The 8,426-nt window shown below is 45.0% G+C and overlaps 1 protein-coding gene across 1 annotated transcript in view; it reads left to right on the top strand.

Annotated features, from left to right (window-relative positions):
* Positions 1–6,552: 6,552 nt before the first annotated feature.
* The window catches only part of LOC119163466 (calcium-activated chloride channel regulator 4), a 46,666-nt gene continuing 44,792 nt past the window's right edge, over positions 6,553–8,426 (top strand). Inside the window, exon 1 of the mRNA XM_075873117.1 lies at positions 6,553–6,647. The gene's annotated coding sequence lies outside the window, so the exon portion shown is untranslated. The remainder of the gene's footprint in view (positions 6,648–8,426) is intronic.

Genomic DNA, 8,426 nt, shown 5'->3' with positions numbered 1-8,426 from the left:
AACTTCCCTGTACGCGTGTTCATGTCTGTGTTTGTAGGTTTTTGTCTATATATATTTATTAGACACGCAAAATTGAAACTTTTCAGCCAGAGAGAGCGAGCTTGCCCCAACCTCTAGTCTTCTACTGGCTCCGTCAGTGTTGGCAGTGAAAGACAACTTACGCCAATATTTCTAAACGCTCTTTGAAAAGTGCGTCTTAGCGTTATTCGTGTGTACTTAGAGACCGCACATTTCTCGATCACGAAGTTTCAAAGTAATGATACATATCAAGTTAGAAATATTTTTAATTATTGTTTGGTTAGCTAACATGCCAACTATGAAGCTGTAGAACGCAATAGATGATACTGCATCGAGGTTTCATATTCAACTAATGCATAAATTCACAAGTGTTCTTGTTTTTCAAAAAAAAAAAGAAAAGCCAGTGAAGTACGCACAATGTCGCGGAGACCACATTTTCGATGGGAGGCGAAATGATTGATGACCTTGTACTTATATCTAGATGCACGTTAAAGAACACCAGGTGATCGAAATTTACGGAGCTCTTCTCAACGGCTTTCCTCATGATCCTATGGTGGTTTTGGCACGTAAAACTTCAAGTATTATTATTATCAACATGCGCTATAAAACGTATACGAAAACGCAAGCAAGCCTTGACAGATACAAGCGTCAATTCATTCTTAACCATTTTCTTCAGAACATATCAATGCACCATGCTTTTTACTTATGAGTATATGAAGTAATCAACGATTAGTAATTGGCGTAACATGGCCACACCTTAACCTTGCACGTTGTTATTAAATCTCGCGTTTTCGTAACAGAATAGAACTGATATGCCGATGCAGACGGCATACATATTTCAAATAGGCGCAAATTAAAATAGACGCAAGCTCCTAATTAGCTCGGAGCCACGTGACGTAGTTTGGTACGTCACGCATTACGTCATACCACTGTCCATGTATGGTAATCTGCTGTTCAGTAAATGCAATTTACTAATCAGGGTAAATGCAATTCGATTGATATGTGAGGTATAACGTCCCCAAACCACCATATGATTATGAGAGACGCCGTAGTGGAGGGCTCCGGAAATTTCGACCACCTGAGGTTCTTCAACGAGCACCCAAGTCTGAGCACACGGGCCTACAACATTTCCGCCTCCGTCGGAAATGCGGCCGCCGGGTAAATGCAATTCGCGAATTTGCTATACAGCAGGTAGTCAACTTTGGTACCTGAATTTGAGTATCTTTAGTCACTGACGGTACACTAGGCTAGGCGGCACCACGCTATGGCTCTGATTACAACAATGTGGAGCCCGCTTTCGACCCGACCCAGAGCACTCGTGTTGCAGCCGAATACACAGCCATTCACCATTGCAATCGGAGGACAGTAGAAAAAAACATGTTCATTTTTGCAACAGCGTACACGATGAACTACACCAAAGAAGGCTTAGCAACAAGAGCACTCGCTGACAACTGAGTAATTTTTTCCAACGAAAGAGACATAGGTGGCGCGCGCATGTTTCGTTCCTTGTTTCCTCTCTTTTTCTGGTTTGTTTGAATTAAGCAAGTCAGCGATAGTGTTGTCTTCTTTTGTGTCTCTCGTCCTTGGCGCTATTTCAGAAACGAACCCCCTACAAACAAGCCCCAATATTCTCCCCATTGCCACAGAAAACAAGTCTACCAGGTCTTTTGCTGCAAACAGAAGCCAGTTGACGCCAGCTCCGCGTGAACAGATGCAAGTCACACTCCAAGATATAAGTAAGAGGGCCTCAGAGCGCCTCGAGTCGGAACCAGGCGCTTTGAAAGAACCGGCGTAACGTACTCAGCAGAGCACTCCATTTCGACCAGCCGAATGTGACGCCCCTGTCCTCTGGAGCACTCGAGTTCTCAGGAGGGCTCGAAAACGACATGTACAAAGAGCACACCAACCTGGCACTCGGTTATTTCTGGGTACTCATCTCAAAAGGTGTCCCTATAAGGTTCTGCAAAGGCCCCTGGGCCTACCTTGACCCCCACAGCCTTGGTGAAATAGTTGAGAATCCACCGCTGCTGTCTAAATACTGGATAAGTAGGCACAAGCGCACTTCTGGCCTGGCACTTGGCAGAAGTAAGTTATAGTCGCTCGGGAGGGCACCCACTCCGTGGGAAACTGGCGGCATGGAAACGCCAGACCTAAAATTGGGGTCATTCTCTTTTACTCAATTTCGTCGCTAGAAATCACCGTTAAAACAAAAAAATAGCAGCAGTGACAAGTGACCTGTATTAGTGAATATGTCAGCATCAGGTAATATAAAGGCTGTCACAGCTGAATGGCTGCGTGCTGAGCATGAACTTCCCGCAGCGGGAAAATGACAAAGTGTCTCGTTAAATGTAGGGCGCCTGATAAGCTGGAATACTTTCTCGAGTTCTCTTTGTTTAATTTTGTGAAGCATCGATGCGCAACACCGACAGCGCTATCTGCCAGCGTCTGGTGCGCCTACAATCCGTTTGCGTTTAGCGCATATCTGTCAAGCGCTGTATGACATTTGTTCCGCGTATTGTTTAGTGACACCGAACTCATGCGCAATGTCGGAGCCTTTTATTTTTTATCGCTGTCAGTATGACCGTCTGAAAGTGATTTAGTTGAGCGCAATGGCTGATTGTCAGGTTTTGCAGCCACATTCAGATACGGGGTACGATGTGCGATTATTCATTGCTAAAACAAACAAAGACACGTCAAAGTTTCACCGCAAGCGCGAAGCCTTTATTGCAATAGAAACAAACTGAAATGCCATAAGAACTAGCAGCGAACATGGCTGCTGCAACGAGAACTGACCTTCATGCAACTTATCGCTTCACCACAAAGTTAGCGACGAAAGCCCGCAAAACGCTCGTAGATAAGACTCGGTCATCTATTGAACGCAGCTTGGGGCCATATGATGTGGGTTCAACAGATGTAGGTCAAGGTACAGCATAGGCGCAAGCTGTGTTTCTCTTTTAAGGGGGGTGGGTGATTGCGGCAGCACCTTTTCTATTAGGTCATTTCATGGGGCTGACTAGCACCCTACTTGTTTAAGTGAGTAGGGAGCGGCTGCGTTTTTGCCTCCCCCTTTTACCGTGCCCATGCACACGCCTATGAGAAACGGGACCGTACGTGGTACGCAGCTTAACCCACCCGATTCCGGTGCAAGACCAGTGGGACGATGCCCTTTACGTCGCTCACTACGACCCTTCGCGACATGTCGCAGGTAATGGTGAACATATCCGTGCCACTCTTAAGCACCTCAGCGATCTGCCTACCACCTGCGGTAACGTAGTGCAATAATGGCACGCCGTTAGAATGTAAGAAGGTGTATGCCTTCGTGGTTGAGCCGTTTAACACACTTGACGGGATGTAAGAATGGGCTTCTCGGGGGAGATGCCATCGTGAAACTTGTGGCGTACGAAACGGACACGGACGCGGGTTCGAATCCCACTTGGACACGAACGACCCTGGTTCGGTCCCCACACTGCCAGACTTTTAATTTATTTTATTTGCGTCGTGCTCGACTTTTCGGTCACTAATAAGATGACAGTTCTTCGATCACAGAGACCGACGCCGGCGCTGGAATTTCTACGACACGAGCTCTTTAACGCTTTCGCGTTAATAGCGAGTGTTCTCATCATTCGGCCATCCAGCACGCTGTCAGAGCATCGCAGAGCATAGCAGAGCCTTGCATAGAATAGTACCGCAAGGCGGTAGGAAATAGAGGCGAGGAGAAATGAAAAAAAAATGAGAGAGGAGAATGAATCAGAAGAGAGAGAGAAATTTATAACAAGGGATGAAAAAGAAGGCAAGAGGGCGAGAGGGCGACAAGACAGAGAGAGAGAGATAGAGAGATATATATATATAGAGAAATAAGAACGGGAAGGAAAATATATAAAGATAGAAGGCGAAAAACCGACTACACTAAAAGGGAGATAAACAAAGAGATAAAATGAAAGAGAATAAAAGAAAAAAAAAAGAGAAGAACCGAGTTACAGATGAAGAAAACTGATTAGACAAGAAGAAAAAGAGGTTGGGACGAAACGGAGAGATGGAAGGTGATTGCTTGATATGTGGGGTTTAACGTCCCAAAGAGAGAGACAGAAGGTGAGAGAGTGACTAACAGAGTAAGAGAAATCGAAAAAGAAACGCATACAAAGAAAGACAACAAAACAAAACAAAGGAAGTAGAAATAGAAAGAAAAAGCCAAAAAATAGAGACAGAAATGTATCATCATCATTTATACAGTTGATGCAAAAAAAAAACAAACACAAGAGGGAAAAAATAATAGAGATACAGTCGCCATGTATATTATAGTATCGGACACTGCGCCGTGCTCCCGACCGGGTTGCAGAAATTAGGTCTTGATCCTTATACATAATGACGCTCTTGGCCAAAGTGAGTACTTCATAGGGCAGCTGCTCACATATCTCAGGTCACAATGTGAGAGAGCAAACAAAATTGCCTCATTTCACCTCAGGTTTCACCACAACATATCAGTTCATTATCTCCTCCAATGCACAGTACCTAACGCACACCATACAGATAACCTCCGAGACTGGTAATTGGAACACTGAAAGAGTTTCCACACGAGTTGCATTCATTTTACTATTATTGTCCCAAGTACTGGCGTTGAGATCCTCGAAAAAAAAAAATATCCAGGTTCCTCGGAATGCACTCAATATATTTCTAGTGCTGCATCTTCAAAAAAAAAAAAACCTTCAGGTTTCAAATCTACGCCTTTGAGTGAAGCGATTTGTTGACAATGTCGCAGAAAGCACCACACGTGGATTTTACTCGGATGATTTATGGCTATTTCAAGAAAGTAACATTTGCAATAAATGCAACTGAAAGTATACCTGAATGAGTAAACTTCGATGGCCTTTCACTCTGAGGCTGCGAGCTTGATACATCATCATCATTTATGTACCGTTAAGCGAACGTAAATGTACCTTTAGAGGGACACTACAGAGCAAAACGATTACTCGTTTAATAGTAAAGTACCATTTCACACTGCCACAAAAACCATTATTACTGCGACACGACGCTTGGTAAGCGAGAAAACGCGTGAAAAAAAAATGCGAGTGGAGACGCCAGCTTGGGACTCTCGCACCAAACATGACGTCATAGATTTCGAAGGCGTCTACTAGACTCTACGTAGCTTCTAATAAATAAAAATGAATTTAATTGCCACCTGTGAATGCCATAGACCTAGCATACGAAGTTTCAGCAAATGTCACCAAGCCAATGTTGCAAAAATATGAAAAATGCACGTGAAAATTGTATTCACGCACGGAGATTTCGGCGCGAAATTTGAAAATAAATTTCGATTTTCTCAGCTAATAGTGAACTTATGATAGTGGAACATATGGCATTGACGTTATCATAGTGAAATTTCTGAACCTAAACCAAAGCATTGTTTCTCTGTAGTGTCCCTTTAATGGGCATTGTATGTGTGGTTATCCCTTGTCGGCACCACGGAGAATATGAAGTGCTTCATGGTGAGTGCGAACAAATAATAACCACCATTCACAACCTTAAAGCACATAAACAAAGCTTGTTAGAACAGTTATTGAGACACGACTAAAACAAGTACGCAAATGAGAAAACCGATAAACGCCAAAAATGAGGGGGGGGGGGGGGAGCTACTGCTGGGGCTGCCGAGAGTAGTGTTCTAGTAATAATCAAGTGCTTCACTTTTACACAACTTTTCTCACTCCTGACTTTGTCCAGAAGCACATAATATTCTGTTATTAAAACTAGCGCAAAATACACGTACAGAAGTGGGGAACAGAAACACGTCACTGACTATATCAACTGAAATTTATTTGAGGAACGCAACACCATCGACGGCGAGGCCGTCAATGGAGTTCCTTAAGTATACGTGTGTGCACGTTCTTCAAACTAATTTCCGGTAATGGCCAACGTGGTGTTTCGGCTTTCCTTTTCTTTCTTTCGCGCTACATTCTATAATGCAATCATAACAACTCGTAAAGCAAGATAGCCTTCTAAAATACATTACAATACGATGAGGCAGTCGACGGAAACGACGCGCTGGCAGCGTTAGCCGAACAGTGATTTCGTTCAACGCTTTATTTATTTATTTATTTTATTTTATCGATACCGTAAGCCTTAACAGGCTCATACAGGAGTGGGAAGAAATTATACAGATTGTCATCTTCACATTAGACCACAGAACAAAAAAAAACAATAAAGCGGACGTTGTGATGATCTAATGGGTGACCTAATGGGCGGACAATAAAGCGGACGTTGTGATGATCTAATGGGTGCACGGTAGGATTAAACGTTTGCGTTATTGCTCAAACGTTGTAAGGCAGCTTATGGAGAAGTGAGATTCGCCCCTTTCATTTCCCGTTACACATTCCTCTTTCGAAGCCTGTTCGCAACAAATCGGCATGCGGAACAGCCGAGAAATATCGATGACGGCAGAACGAGGAACAACTATACGGTGACTTGTTCTCTTACCGATTAGGAAGTGAGTGGTGCCAGTATCTTATCGGCGTACCGCGATATATATGTGAGATACAAAAACACAGGGGTGATGCCTCGCGTAAGCCAACACTTGCCAGCTGGAGAGTACAGAGCCAGTTGCTTCAACTTCTGTTAACGGCCCTGAATATCGAAAGGTATGTATAAACCACTTCTTTTGTGGGCTAATAGTGGCAATCCGCGCGTGCGAAAAACAAAAGAAAGTGTGAGGACGCTCGAGCCTCACGAACTCGATAGCGTTATCAGGCCCCGTTCGCACATCCTTCTCGATCGATTGCCCAGCTTCGCTACTCGGTGCAGACCAGCACCTGTCCATTCCGTAATGAATGTAGCACCCGTGGGAGTGACGTTGGCCGTTTAAAATTATGCCAGAATGCTTACTTAACCACTTAACGAACGGGTTTTGATTGATATGTGGGGTTTAACGTCCCGAAACCACGATATGATTACGAGAGACGCCGTAGTGGAGGGCTCCGGAAATTTTGACCACCTGGGGTTCTTTAACGTGCACCCAGATCTGAGCACACGGGCCTACAACAACTATAGACCACTTAACGAACGGGTTTTGATTGATATGTGGGGTTTAACGTCCCAAAACCACCATTTGATTATGAGAGACGCCATAGTGGAGGGCTGCGGAAATTTCGACCACCTGGGGTTCTTTAACGTGCACCCAAATCTGAGTACACGGGCCTACAACATTTCCGCCTCCATCGGAAACGCAGCCGCCGCAGCCGGGATTTGAACCCGCGACCTGCGGGTCAGCAGCCGAGTACCCTAGCCACTAGACCAGCGCGGCGAGGCTTAACGAACGGGTTACGAAAGACCTTCGTGTTTTTTCATTTTGTTAACAACCAAACTAACAGTGCTACAGTAGACGCGTACGCATGAAGACGGTTGGGTTGGTGCATACGATGTTTTGTGGCCTGATTAATTCACGTCGCAGTGCACAAAAACAACACACAAAAACAGCCCGTGATGGCGGCTCCCACATGTCTTACGAAAAATAGTCTATACGCCATAATTCTTGATTCTGCGAAGCATCCCATTCCCGTTTGGAACTGCGGTTAACTCCTTCTGTATATATTTATGATGCACTTGACGTTTTGTTCGTGTCAAATAAATTTATTTTCGTTTTCATTCACTACGCCTCCGTGAGGTGGCACGAGAAGCTACGCAGCGACGTATTTTGTTGCTGCTTTTGCTGCAGATGACGACTGAGGATGTGAGGGTGATTTGTGATGCGTGGGCCTTCAAAAGCCTCCCTGGTCGTGCGATTCACACACCATGAAGCTTGCCACGATTCTACTTTCTAATTGCGCAATATATTGCCCCGCCGCGGTGGTCTAGTGGCTAAGGTACTCGTCTGCTGACCCGCAGGGCGCGGGTTCGAATCCCGGCTGCGGCGGCTGCATTTCCGATGGAGGCGGAAATGTTGTAGGCCCGTGTGCTCAGATTTGGGTGCACGTTAAAGAATCCCAGGTGGTCTAAATTTCCGGAGCCCTCCACTACGGCGTCTCTCATAATCATATAGTGGTTTTGGGACGTTAAAACTAACATATCAATCATAATTGCGCAATATAACACGCGTCAAGGAGACTGTTCGCCTTGATAGGCGTAGGCAGAAACATTATGGGGGCGGGAGTAGGGGCACCCCACTGGGTTGGGGTTGCCTTGGTAGATGTGGTCGAGTATAATTTTATACTACGTATGTCAAGGAGAAAAAAAAAACATTCAAGGGAGGGGGGCATGGGTTAGGTGTACTACCCCTTGGCTACGCCGCTGCTTTCCACCACATGAGGTTCATAGAGGAATTTTCTTTTTCAGGAATAGCTCCGCACAAAGGCGTGTACCTCCGAGTTAGGCTATTTGCGTACCATGCCGAAGAGCGGAGTTTGATTCCCAGTTGACCCGAG

This window comes from Rhipicephalus microplus, chromosome 9, assembly GCF_043290135.1.
Source record: "Rhipicephalus microplus isolate Deutch F79 chromosome 9, USDA_Rmic, whole genome shotgun sequence".
NCBI classification, from domain to species: Eukaryota; Metazoa; Arthropoda; class Arachnida; order Ixodida; family Ixodidae; genus Rhipicephalus; species Rhipicephalus microplus.
This window is presented reverse-complemented; position numbering and strand designations above follow the sequence as displayed.